The following is a 14437-nucleotide window of genomic DNA, read 5'->3' as shown; positions in this document are numbered from 1 at the left end:
CAGGTCGTCTGCATAGAGGAGGAATTTAACCTTGGATTCATATGGGGTGAGGCCAGGTGCTGTAGATTGTTCAAGTAGTTTTGCCAATCCATTAATGTAAATATTAAAGAGTGTCGGTGAGATTGGCGAGCCCTGCATCACCCCCCGCCCCTGTGGGAAGTATTTTGTTTGTCTCCAAATTTAACTGCACATTTATTGTTTGTATACATTGATTTAATTACATCATATGCTTTCCCTCCTACCCCGCTTTCGATAAGTTTCAGGAATAAACCGTCATGCCAGATGGAGTCGAAAGCCTTCTGGAAATCTACAAAGCATGCGTAGATTTTGCTTTTGTTATGGTGAACGTGTTTGTCAATTAGGGTCTGTAGGGTGAAGATATGATCAGATGTTCTATAGTTTGGCAGGAATCCAATTTGGCTTTTACTCAAGACATTGTGCTCCTCAAGGAAGTTTATAAGTCTTTTGTTTATGATGCTACAGAATACCTTCCCCAGGTTACTGTTTACACAGATGCCTCGATAGTTGTTTGGGTCGATTTTGTCCCCACTTTTGTATATGGGTGTTATGAGTCCTTTGTTCCAGATGTCAGGGAAATAACCGGCACTCAGAACCAAGTTGAAGAGTTTTAGGATAGCTAGTTTCATTTTGTCGTCTGCGTGTTTAATCATCTCGTTTAGTATGCCGTCTGTCCCGCAAGCTTTTCCTGGTCGCAGGTCCTTGAGTTTTTCAAGAAGTTCTTTTTCTGTTATTATGGCGTCTAGCGAGTTTTGGTTATCTTTTATGGCCAATTCAAGCTTTTCCAGTTTTTTGCGTATTTGGTGTTCCTCTGGTCTTAGTGTGTTTTTCTGGTATAATTTTTCAAAGTGGTTTACCCATGTGTCCCCATTTTGAATGGACAAATTGTCGTGTTGTTTTTTGTGTAGTGTTTTCAAGTTGTCCCAGAAACAATTGGAATCAATGGATTCCTCCATGGAGCTGAGTGTATTCTTAATAAATTGCTCTTTTTTGGTTCTGAGTGTGTTTCTGTATTGTGTTAGTGTCTGACAATAAGTAAGGCGTAATTCCTCGTTTTCTGGATGTCTGTGTTTTTGGTTTGATATTTTTCTAAGTTTTTTCCTCATGTTATGGCAATCATGGTCAAACCATTTTTCATAGTTTTTTGTTTTGGGTTTGTTCTTGCGAGCTTTCAAGTTTGCATTTGTTGCCAAATTATCAAAAATATTGTTTAGTTTACTAACTGCCCGGTTTACGCCTTCTTTATTGTGAGTGTATATGTTATCCAGAAAGGTGTCTAAGAGAGCTTGAGTTGATGCATTGCTAATTGTTTTCTGGTGTTTTTCCGTGTCATTTTTGGCCCATCTGTACGATTTTTTGGTGTTGTACAGTTTACTGGGTTGTGTTTCTATGTTGTTTGTTTCTGTCTTTTTGAGAAACATAGTAATTTGACTGTGATCTGACAGTGTTGTTTGTGGTTTGACTGTGAATGCTCTGAAAGAGGATGGGTCTAAGTCTGTAATCATATAGTCTACTGTGCTGCAGCCAAGAGGTGAGCAATAGGTCGATCTTCCTAGGAGGTCTCCTATGAACCTACCATTGACAATGTACAGACCCAGGTTTCGACAGAGCTGTAGTAGTTGTTTTCCGTTGGTGTTTGACTGCTTGTCGCAGTTATGCCTGTATGGAAGGGAAGGGATGTCAAAGTGGTTATTCCCGAATACGTAATTGTTTCCCTGATTATTGGTGAAGTCTGGTTCTTCGCCCGTTCTTGAATTGAGGTCCCCACAGATCAACACGTTCCCCTGGGCCTGGTATTGGATAATTTCCCCCTCCATGTTGGAGAAGGTGTCCTCTTTAAGGTACGGGGAATCAATTGGAGGGATATAAAGTGCGCAAATGTAAACATCTTGGGTGTTTGAGATAATCTCCCTCTCAAGTTTGAGCCACATATGGTTTTCGCCCTTTTTTATAAATTTGATGTAATTCTTAAGTTCTGTTTTAAACCAGATCAGTATGCCTCCGGAGTCTCTGCCTTGGGTTACACTTGGTAATTTATTGGAGGGGACCACTAGCTCAGTGTACCCTTGGGGACAGCCAGTGTGTCCTTTTCCTTTATACCAAGTTTCCTGTAAAATGATAATATCTAGATCTTTAGTTTCTTCTATGAACTCTGTGGTCCTACTCTTCACTTCTAGTACTGAAGAGCGTAGACCTTGGATATTCCAGGTCGAAATATATAAGGATTTCATGTTAAGTTTGATCTTTTACTATGATAGGTTAAAGAGTGGTACGTGTTTGTCATGTCTTAAGTGTGGGGAAAAAAAGATCACCTCAGTTGTCCATAAAAGTTAATACAATTTGGTTACAGTTCTTTCTATTAATTAGTCCTTGATCCATAAGGCGGAAGTAGATGCTGCTGCACATCTGCTTATTGTCTCTTAATGGATTGTTTCTGTCTGAGGTATTGCGTACGTCCTGTGCATCTCTCCCTCTGTCTGGCTGGGGGCGGTCCTATTCCCCTGTGGGACAGGAGTGGTGCAGGTCTGATATTGTTGATCCTCTCTGGTCTCGGTTGGTGTGGTGGTGGTCTTTGTAGTGTTCCTGATATGTACCCCGCTGATCTCTGGTGGTCGGGGGGGGCTCCTCTTGGAGTCTGGGTATGGACCCGGTTAAAAGCAACGTCCTTCAGGGCTTTAGCAAAGATCGATATTCTTTGCCTTTGGATGTGGACGTGGTCGTAAAGACATTCCTCATCGAGGGTGGGGTGTTGGGCCAGGTGTACGTTGTGGTTTGATTCGCAGTCTCTTGCTATGCTGGCATTTATCTCATGAATTGTGTTGTTGTTGAAGTCTGTTCTCGGCAATATTGTGGAAACAGTGATTCTAGTGTTTGGAAATGTACTGCTTGCCTTCCTAATCATTGCTCTGAGCGATGTTGCTACCTCTTTCTGTTTGGCCTTTAGGTCATTTGTGCCCGTGTGTATTATTATGTGTTGGGGGGAGCCTAATCTGGCTTTGGTCAGCCATCCCATGGCTCTGTCTGTTGTTGGGCACCAAATCTTTTCTACTTTACTTCTAGGGAAGAGCTTTTTCTCCCATAGAAATTTCCCATTTGAGTTTATGAGTATTACGACGTCAGCCTTGTTTGTGTTTACTGTCTGGTGGCTTTTGCCTGGACTCATAGTGTGTGTGCGGGGCTGGGGTGTCTGGTGTGTGCGTACCTCTTGTGAGCAGCTCGCTTGTGGTTCCACGGTGGTGGGGGAAGATTGCGAATCAGTATGCTGGTCGGTCTGTGTGGCACCCCTTGTATTGTGTGTCTGTTGCTTTTGTTCCGTGTGGGAGTGCAGCCGTTCCGTCCGGCTCTGTCTTGTCTTATCTCTAGCCTCTGGTTGCTGGTCTAATGGTGTTATCTCTCCTCTATGGCTCTCTTCTTTTTCCTGCAGCTCTTTCACCTGATTCCTAAGTAGATTCACCTGTTTCTCAAGTAGATTCAGCTCTCTCTTGTGTCTCTCCCTCTCCTGCTTTTGTTCGTCATTCAATTTGAGGAACTCCTCTCTAAGTTTCACCATCTCTATCTTTAATTGATTAAATTTATCTTTTGGTTGTATCTGGCTGTGTGATCCCTGGGTATGTGTCTGGTCGGCCCTGGAAGGCTCACTCACTTCCCGGCTAAGCTGGTCGGCCCTGGAAGGCTCACTCACTTCCTGGCTATGCTGCTCTTCTCTTGGTGAGCTGGGAATGGCAGGGGGACTATGTGTGGCTTCCTCCCTGGTAGTTATGCTGGGGTTTGTCAGTTGTATCGTGTGGCTGTGGTTCCCCGGCGTTAGTGTCTGGTTTGAACTGTGTGGCTCGTTCACCTCCTGACCAGGCAGATTTTCTCCTGGTAAGTTGTCAATGTTGGGGGGAGTGCGGGCCACTCTGAGGTTGTTCTTTCCCCTCGTAGTTAATCTTTTCAGTGTCCTGAAGGCCGTTGCAAATTTGTCGAGGTTGCCTTGCACTAATATTGTTCCGGTATTGTACGCGTTGACAGTCGTGGTTGAACTGTCTCCTGGTGTGTTAATTTTCATTATGGACCCATTTGCGGTATTTTCTAGCTTAACACTGGTATAGTGTGATTTTATTGCTGTGATCCAAGCCGTTGGCTGATCTGAGTAGAAAATGAGGTTACTTTTTGTCCCATTGTTGTAACAGTCAGCAAAAAGAGTTTCTGGTTTTTCTCTCATCTGCTCATGCTTGATCGCTTTTATAGCTTTTTTTGCGGTGTTGGGGGGAATCTGGAAGCGGGGCTGTTGTGGATCTTCTGATTCGCTCATTTTTGGTAAAGTATTGTTGATCTTAGAATAAGCTTTTCTGGGGCCCCGGGTTTGGTGTTTCTCTCTCCCTGTTCGCGAACTTTCCCGGTCCCCCTCTCCGACCCCGTGGTCCCTGGGCCTCGGCTTCTGGGTTCACCCTTCTCAGGTCTGAGTCTGTGAGCCGCTGTTTCCCGGTGCCTTCGGGCTGTTCCCCTCCCCGCTGTTTCCCGGTGCCTTCGGGCTGTTCCCCTCCCCCTCAGAGGTCTCTGGGCCTCTGTCTCGGCCTGGCTCCTCGGGCCTTTCCCTGGCTTCAGTCTCCCTCCCTGGGCCCTGTACTCACAGTCTTGGTTTGCTTCTGGGAGCCTTCTGGTTGCTCCCCTTCTCCTCGGAGGTCTCTGGGCCTGGCTCCTCGGGCCTTTCCCGGGCTTTCTATCCCAGCCGCCGCTCGGGCTGTGCCTCGTTCGTCGCTCGGGTGCTGGACTGCGGCCGTCGCTCGGGTGCTGGACTGCGGCCGCCGATCGGGCAGTGTCTCGTTCGCCGCTCGGGCTCCCCGAGTCACCTTGCTCCGGCTGCCGCTGCGTCTCCGTGCGGCCTCCCCGATTCGCCTCGCCTCGTTTCCCGAAGCGGCCTCCCCGAGTCTCCTCGCTCCGGCTGCCGCTGCGTCTCCGTGCGGCCTTCGCCGAGTCACCTCGCCTCGGTTCCCGATGCGGCCGAGTCACCTCGCTTCTGCTGCTGCTGTGGCCCCGTGCGGCCGCTGTTCTTTGGTTTGTATATTTCTTCCCTTATTTCTTTTTTGCTTTGGATTTTTTTTTTTTCTAATTTCCTCTGGTTTTTTTTTCCTTTGGTGGTCTCTTTGGCGGTCTTTTCCTTCCTTACTTAATCTAGACTAAACTAAACTTAAACTTAACTAAACAAAACTAAACTAACTTAACTAGAACTAAATTTAACTTTAAAACCTTTTTAAACTTGAAATGAACCTTTTTTTCCCCACTTTAAACACTAAAAACACTAAAAATTCAGCAGCCCATCTTCAGCGTGTGTATTCACTCTCTCTTTCTCTCTCTCTCTCTCTCTCTCTCACTCACTCTCTCTCACTCACCCCCCCACAGACTCACCCCCCACACACCCCCCCTCACCACCCCACACACTCCCCCCCACTCCCCCCACACACACTCCCCCCCACTCCCCCCCCACTCCCCCCTCACTCACCCCCCCAAACCCCCCCACACAACCCCCACACAACCCCCCCACTCAATCCCCCACTCATCCCCCCCACACACAACCCCACACACTCCCCCCCCCACTCAGCCCCCCACACACTCCCCCCCACTCACCCCCCCCACACCCCCCCCACTCACCCCCCCACACCCCCCCCACACACACCCCCCCCACTCAACACCCCACTCACCCCCCACCACACACCCCCCTCACTCCCCCCCCACACACAATTCACAATTCACAATTCAAATCGCTTTATTGGCATGATAAGTTACATCTTATGTTGCCAAAGCATCAAAATACATTTATGGTTTAGCACATAAACGCAGTTCTATTCATACAGTGTATAAACAGGTATATCCCTGAGTGTATAAATATACATTCGCATTGTTTATATATATTCTTTTCTTAGTTTACTGGTTGTCCCTCTGTTCATGGCAAGCTGTAACATAGTGTGCCGCCAGTGTTATACAGCTTCTCTCCTCTCCCAGTAGGAATGGGAGTTTTTGGTTGTCATTCAGATTTCTGAAATCAGGGCATATTTGTGAGAATTTTTGGTAGAAATTCTCCCTGATGCCCTGATATTTTCCGCAGGCTGTGAGGAAGTGCATCTCTGTCTCCACTACTCCCTGACTGCAGTGAGAGCAAATCCTGTCTTCTCTTGGTAGCCTGGTCTGCCTGTGTCTGCCTTTTTCGATCGCTAGGCTATGTTCGCTAAGTCTGTACCTTGTCAAGGTTCTTCTCAGTTTGTTATCCTTTACCATGGTCAGGTAATCAGCTATGTTGTATTGTCTGTTTAGGGCCAAGTAGCAATTGAGTTTGCTTTGGGTTTTTGTTGTTTCTGCCCAATATGTCAGATATTTTTCCTTTTGCTTAGCGACGATTGTGTTGGGTCGAATTCTTTGTGTTACCCTGTCACTGTCCTGGGGCTGGTTATTGTTAGTATTGTTAGTAGTTACTTCACTGAGTCCCAGGACTAGTTGACTGAGGGTATTCTTCTTTATGGTCAGCTCTTGGCATTTCAGGGCGTCGTAGTGATAGCATTGGGGATTGCTCATTTGTAGGTGATTCCAAAATTTGGTGGCTCTTTTTTGGATAGTGATTATTAATGGATATTGGCCTAGTTCCGCCCTGCATGCATTGTTTACTGTTTTCCTTTGAGTCCGGAGGATACTTTTACAGAATTCTGCATGTAGGATCTCAATTGGGTGTTTGTCCCATTTTGCAAATTCTTGTTGAGTTAGCGGTCCCCATACCTCACTGCCATAGAGTGCAATTGGTTCAATTACTGATTTGAAAATTTTGAGCCAAATGCTAATTGGGATTTCTATTTGGATTGATTTTTTGATGGCATAGAAAGCCCTTCTTGCTTTCTCTTTCAGTTCATTCACAGCCAGTTTGAAGTTTCCCGTAGAACTGATTTTTAAGCCCAAGTATGTGTAGTTAGTGATTTGTTCAATTTTGGTTGTTCCTACTGTGAAATTTATTTTGGGTCCCTGATGTTTGGATCTTTGCTGGAACACAAGGACTTTGGTTTTTTGGGGATTTATTGTCAGGGCCCCCACTCAACCCCACACACACCCCCCCACTCACCCCCCCCCCACACACACCCCCCCCCACTCAATTCACAATTCACAATTCAAATCGCTTTATTGGCATGATAAGTTACATCTTATGTTGCCAAAGCATCAAAATACATTTATGGTTTAGCACATAAACGCAGTTCTACCCCCCCCACACACCCCCCAGTCACCCCCCGCACTCACCCCCCGCACTCACCCCCCGCACTCACCCCCCGCACTCACCCCCCCCACTCACCACCCCCACTCACCACCCCCCACTCACCCCCCCCACACCACCCCACAGTCACCCCCCCACTCGCCCCCCCACTCGCCCCCCCACTCACCCCCCCCACACACCCCCCACACACCCCCCCACACACTCACCCCCCCACCCCCCCACACACCCCCCACATACCCCCCCACATACCCCCCCACTCACCCCCCCACAGACTCACCCCCCACACACACCCCCACTCACCACCCCACACACTCCCCCCACTCCCCCCACACACACCCCCACACACTCCCCCCCACTCATCCCCCCCACACCCCCCCACTCACCCCCCCACACCCCCCGACACACACAACCCCCACTCAACCCCCCACACACCCCACACTCACCCCCCCCACACACCCCCCTCACTCCCCCCCCACACACCCCCCCCACTCAACCCCACACACACCCCCACTCACCACCCCCCACTCACCCCCCCACACACTCCCCCCCACTCACCCCCCCCACACACCCCCCAGTCACCCCCCCACTCACCCCCCCACTCACCACCCCCCACACACACACCCCCACTCACCACCCCCCACACACACACCACCACTCACCACCCCCCACACACACACCACCACTCACCACCGCCCATGCATGTTTTCATGTACGATTGAATTTCTAGGTTGTAGAGTGTATAATAAATGTGAGCAGGTGTATATAATAAGGATCAACTGAGCCAGATGATGTCATACAGCGCATGTCCAGTCCTCTGGGCCTTAGCAATGCTGTCGACCACGGGCTGTTCCCTCCCCGCTTGAGACGAGTGCCCCAGCAGCATGGCTCGGGCATCTGCTCATATTTTGTAAATCAACCTGACCCCCAGCAATGGAATCTGGGTCAGAGCACAGGCAAGATGTGGATGGATGGCCCACTGTGCTGTATTTCCCTCCCTCACAATGGCAGCAAGCCAATGAAGTGCGGTTTTCTGTTCTCCAAACTGTCCTGCATGGTTAACGAGGATTCAGGGAGGAAATTGCGATGCATTAGTGGCAGTTTTACGTTTGCAGGAGTTAGGACCGCCTACTGCAAATCCACCAAACAGTGGGGAGTCCCAGCCATTTAGAGCTGGAGAGGAAGGGTTAAATGGGAGCCCCACAGAAAAAGGCACAAATCTCAAGTAATTTTCAGTAGCAAAAAAAACCAAAACACTTGGGAAATAAGCTTTTAGTGAGTCCTTAGAAAGTACTATTTGGTCCTTTAAATCATTTCCATCATTTCTGTAGTGTCTAGCAATGCTGGCAGCCTGTTTTATATGGGCATGATTGCTGCATATACAGCAGAAATGACAGAAAAATTGGGATGTAAGATGTCACAGCTTTATTATTGCCTCAGTTAAATATGTCCACCCAGTTTAGAGACATCGCTTTGCTATCCACAGGACATAATGGCATCAGATTGGCTCCCCACCTCATTTCTTGTCTCAGCCCTCCTAAATACTGCCAAAAAATCATGCAATATTCATTGAGAAATCCTGAGTGCTGAATCTGCTCTCACTCCCAGATCTCTTTCAACCTCACCTTTAGCTATTTTTGTACCATTGATAGATTATGTATATCCGTTTTTCTTCCACTGTGCCTGTCTTTGCATTTATCTGTATTAAATTCCACCTCACTTTTTTACCTATTTATGGATTTTATTTAACTCCTTTTGTAGGTCATGACTTTCTCCGCCTAATTTGCTAACAACTCCAAATTGGACCAATTTATATTGAGTTTCTGAATTGAAGTGTAATATGGATTACGAACAGTGTTCCCTGTGGCATTCAAGTCAACACTACATCCACCTCAACATCATTCCCCTAACAAATGCCCATTGCTTCCTTACTTATCTATTTCTAGATTTTATCTATTTCTTAACTATTTCTAGATTTTGTTTTGAACTCCAGCACTGTAAGTTTATGTAACAGCCTTTCACAATGAACTTTGTCAAATGCCTTCGGGAGTCCAGGTAAACCAAATCATAAGGTTTTTCATAGTCCATTTAGGATGTCACTTTCCCTAAAAAAATAAATCAGGTTGGTCAGAAACGATTTTCCCTTTCTGAAGCCATATTGATTGTTATTTACTAGATTATTATACAGATAATCCACAAGTTTGCTTCAGATGATTTGTTCCATGATTTAACCAGTTATTGTTGTAAGACAATTGAGTCTGTAGTTTCCTGGATTAGATTTTGCCACTTGTTCCTGAATACAGATACTGTGCATTTGTCTCCAATCCAGCAAGACCTGTGATTCAGTATGTTCGGCATTACATATTCCCAGGAGTTACTGGGAATATTTCTATGTGTCTGACGCCGTGAATGTATTCAGTGTAAAGTGATAAACATGTCACTGCGTGATACTTTAATAACATGCTTGATTCCCTCTGATTGATATCTTAATAAGCAGCCAATGGTGAAACACAGCACGATGCCTATTTAATGCAAAGAAAATGGTCAATCAGTTCTTTCTGTTATATTCCTTGCTATTGTACCTCACACTTAAATAATGTCTCTATTTTCCCTGATATATATACATATGCTTGATGGGGTGGGATATTGACTGAATTGCAGACAGTGCAAGTGTTACTGGCGGCCAGCGTTCTCCCTCTGTAAGACCAATCACTCATTACCTGCTAAAAAGCTGTGTTGTTTGATTGATTTGTTTCACATTTGCAGGCAGCATACCCTATCCTGTCAGGCAGAACACTAATAAAAAGCTAGGCATCAGCTTTAACACAGAGTAAGAAAGATAAAGGCAGAGAAAGAGAGACAGAGAGGGTAGGACAGAAAGAGAACAATAATTGAAACAGGGAGGGGAGAGGCAGTAAGTGAGGGATGAGTGAGATATACGGAGAATTGATAAGAAAGAGGAATAAATGAGAAATGGAAACAAAGACAGCAAGAGTAATAAGTGAGGGGTAATAAGAAAGGGGGACAGAAACAAGAGAAAACAAGAGGAATAACTGAGAGGAAGAGAGGGAGGCACAGAGAGCCAAATGCGCGCACACACACACACACACACACACACACACACACACACACACCTTATACGTAGAGAGAGGCACAGACGCTGGGAGGAACATACAGAGACATTGAGGAACAGGGCATGGGAAGAGACCGAGAGATATTCAGAAGGAGAAAGAGCCAGAGAGAGACATACACACCCAGATCAAGAGAGACACAAAGGAGAGGGGAAAGGAAGAGAGTGACGGTGAAGTAGGGACAAGGAACAAAAAAACAAAGACAGAGAGGCAGGGGAAGATATACATAGAATGACAGAGAAACAGAAAGACAGTGAAGTACTGGGAGTTAGAGAGTGTGAAAGAAAGCAGAGAAAGAGAGAATGGACATAATCAAACATACAGAAACAAGCTGGAAGCTGATATAGACACAGGAGAAAAAGAGACAAACAGAAGCAAAAACATGCAGAAATATATACAGCAAGAGAGAGAGAATCCTTAACAGAGATAGATGGATAGATAGCAAGAAAAAGGCAGCCTACCTAATAGTAATGTGAGAATGCCTGAGGATCAGTGGACTATAATGTGAGTAAGAATTGGTGACAGATAGAGGGTGTATGATAAATACAAAGGAATTTCTTCACCTCACACTCTGATGGGTGTAAAAGTCCAATCTATAATTTTCTATAATTCAAAAAAGAAAATAAACAGAGGCTGGTCACTAGTGTCCTCCCAGACTTCTATAGCGGGCTTGGAGCAGCACTGATGCAAACATAGGAATAGGTTGCACACTTGCTTGCTCTGAGCTGCATTGTGTTAGCAGGGAGTCTAGGGAAAACTGGGGAGAAAAGGATAACTTATAAAAGACAGACTAAGATGCTGATCAGTGGCTTGAACTGTCTGGGACCCTGGCTGGGCCAGTACATCGCACTGTCTTGTGCTCTTCGTTGAGTCAGTAAACTGAGCTAACATATGTCCCATGGCTAGGTCAGTGGTTTCAACTGTCCTGTGATCCTGACTAGGTTTGTAAATCAAATTGTCCTATGTCCCTGCTGGGCCAGTACCTTGGCTTCTCCTATGTCTCAGCTAGGTCAGTGCCTCAGACTGCCCTGTGACCCTGGCTAGGTTAGTGAATTGAGTTGTCCAATGCCTCATGTTGGATTGATGTCTTGGATAGTCCTGCATCCATGGTTGGGTCAGTATCTTGAATTGCCTTCCATTGGCTGAGGTCAGGTTGTTGAACCAGGGGCAGATAGCACAGAAGCATACATCAGTAACAGTAATAAGCATAGTGTTATTTTGATGCTAGTATGAGATACCCCATTTTTCTTTACTTCTTTAATGGGTCCTCAATGTATTTTTCATGAGGCTATAACACAATTGTAAAAGCCATAAAATATTCACAACAAAAACCTATTTCTTAACTAAAATAGTTTGTTAAAAAGCACATCAAGCATTTCTGGAAGCAGCCATCCGCCTTCGTCTCTGTCCCTCCTAATCATGTTAACTCTTTGCTGTCTCCTCAGCTGCTTTACTTTGAGACATAAGACAAGGGCTGTGTATCATCCTGGAACTCAGCAGAAGCACCAGCAAAAAGACATATTCAGAAAGGCAACAACTCCAGATATCCGCACATCACTGCCAAGCTGTCATCTGTGTCGATCAAGCAGCATGATCTAAGCCCCACTCTCAGGGGAGGAGGCAGGTGGATAATTTGGAAATAAAAGCCAGAGTGGCATTGCACATTGAGAGGGATCTGGGCATGGGCCAGTACAAGAGATAAGGCCATCAGGGTTGGTACAGGCAATCAGCCAGTTAACTGAAGGGGTCTCTGGTACCAAACACAAAGCTCATACCTCAAATAGTATCTGCAAACATAATTCAAAACTTAATTTCAACTTATTCTATTCATGTAAACATACCAAATACATGCATTTATTATCCCTATATCTCCAGTGGAATCCATGCACTCACTTTCGTGGACCACATTACCATTTGGCTGTGATTGGACAAGATCAAATGGATCATATTACCATTCTGTTGTAAGTGTGCAGTTACTGCAGATTCACATGTGATTATTTCAGCTCTTTTGAGAGAGCAAGGGCCTGATTGGAAATGTCCACTCAATGAATGCAATGATTATCATCACTTCATATAAGTATTTGTTTACCAGGGGAAATCTAGCAGTGAGTGAAGCAGAGTGTGAGCTGCACTGTCACGGAGAAGAGCCTCTAGTGAGGTTGCATTTTGATGGTCCTGGGCTATTCTGACTGTTAAGTACTTGGATGGGATCTACAGTGAAACATTAAAATATTTCTGGAATCCCTTTGGAGCTAGGACAAGGACATTGAAAATATAAAGACCTACATTTGGAAAAAAAAGATAATTTATTTAGTTATATATTTCCCATTGGTCACACAGGAGATATAGAAGAGGTCCCAGCGCAATCATCTACCAGCTCAGTCCACTGCCAGCCTACAGCATAACAGGCAGAGGGAAATCTCAATGTTGTATGTGACAGGGTAGCTTGTGAGAGTGGGATGTGGTCACGCTGTCCCATGCACTCACCTCCCACTCACTTCAATTGTTCCACTTTGCCCTGTGATTGTGAGCAGAGTCTTCCCCAAGTCAGTCACGCCTTCGACCATTTATTGGGTTTACAACAAACCAAATACAACTGAAATATTTCACTCCCATTATTTTGTACCGAGTACAACGCTCATGTTCCTCGTGTCTCATGAAATCTTTTGTTTATACCAGATGAAATATCACAAAGCAGTCGGTTGAAGAAAATGCTCACTGCTGCTCTCCTGCAGTCGGTTCTCACTGCTACTGAGCAGATATTTTCCTGACCTGAAACTGGCAGAAGCAATCACCCATAAAAATAAAAAAAGGGGAAAAGTAATTTAAAAAATTATTTCTTATATATTTTACTTCATTTTCAGCTCGAATATCTTCCGTCATTTGTAGGAATACACAGGGAAATTTATTTTTCAGTATATATTTTCCACACACCACTGGAGTGAGCTGGCACTGAATCATGTCCCTGGTGGGGGAAAAGAACCCACAAGGGGTGACCTTCCCTTTAAGAGGTTTTATGATCTCATAGTGCTATTACATCAGACGAGTCCCTCGTGTGACCTCGTGCCATCCTCATACTCACAAAGCCTCAGCCTCGAGTTTATTTTTTCTCAGCGTCAGACAAAATGTTCCACATGTTGTCACCTGTCACAATACACAGCCCAGAAAAAGATTATTGAAGAAATATATTATTTTTGTCAGTTTAATGTAGTAGCTTAGTTCATCTATTCTTTTTCAAAAAAAGTTCTTCTTATAGCATTGGGTCAATAATCCAAAAGTCTAATAACAGCTTCATCCTCTTTATTAAGTGCTTACGTCTCTTCCTCTGCAGATGCATGTGATAAATGTCCAAGAGGGCTCAGGGCGGGATGTGAATATACATTCTGTAGGGCTTAGACAGGTGTGTGGCGCTTACTGATGATAAATGAGGATGTAAAATATTGGGGGCAAAATGAGGCCACATGATTGGCATTCGGGAGCCTGATTTAAATCGATTATTCAAATTTGGTCCCATGCTGAATTTCACTCATCTTGCCCATGTAAAATCGAAGCATCTGGATGCTTTGGACCTGACGTGTTCAAGTAGGCTTTGGAAAGGGCGAGCACTGTTTGAGTAGCTGTTTGAAGTGCTTGTTTGTGCTTAGAATTAAATTCTTTTGCAATTTCCTCCATGCAGTAGTTAGTTTTGTTGCATTTGACATTTTTTGTGTTTTTTCCAATACTTTGCTTCATTATTTTTGGTACTTGCTGCCATTTAAATAGTGCCATACAAAGTCGTAAGGCTGGGAATTCTTTAGGGTTCCCAAAGCACTGCATGATGTATATAAGGAAGAGGAGTTCATGAGGGGACAACAAACACGAGGCATTTTGTCTACCCTCATTACCCTAACACCCATGTTTATAGACCTCTTCACACATACCTAGATTTGTCAGAGGAGGCTTATGCTCACCACCTCCGTTTCACAAGACAGACTGTCATGGAGTTGTATCATCTGCTGCATAGTAATCTGAAAATATCAGGAACAGGAACAGATCTTTCTATAGAAGTGAAGCTTTTATG

Source organism: Somniosus microcephalus, chromosome 1 (genome assembly GCF_052327205.1).
Source record: "Somniosus microcephalus isolate GS21.2 chromosome 1, FLI_Smic_1.0, whole genome shotgun sequence".
In the NCBI taxonomy this organism is placed as follows: Eukaryota; Metazoa; Chordata; class Chondrichthyes; order Squaliformes; family Somniosidae; genus Somniosus; species Somniosus microcephalus.
The sequence above is the reverse complement of the archived record's forward strand: the minus strand, read 5'-3'. Positions refer to the sequence as shown.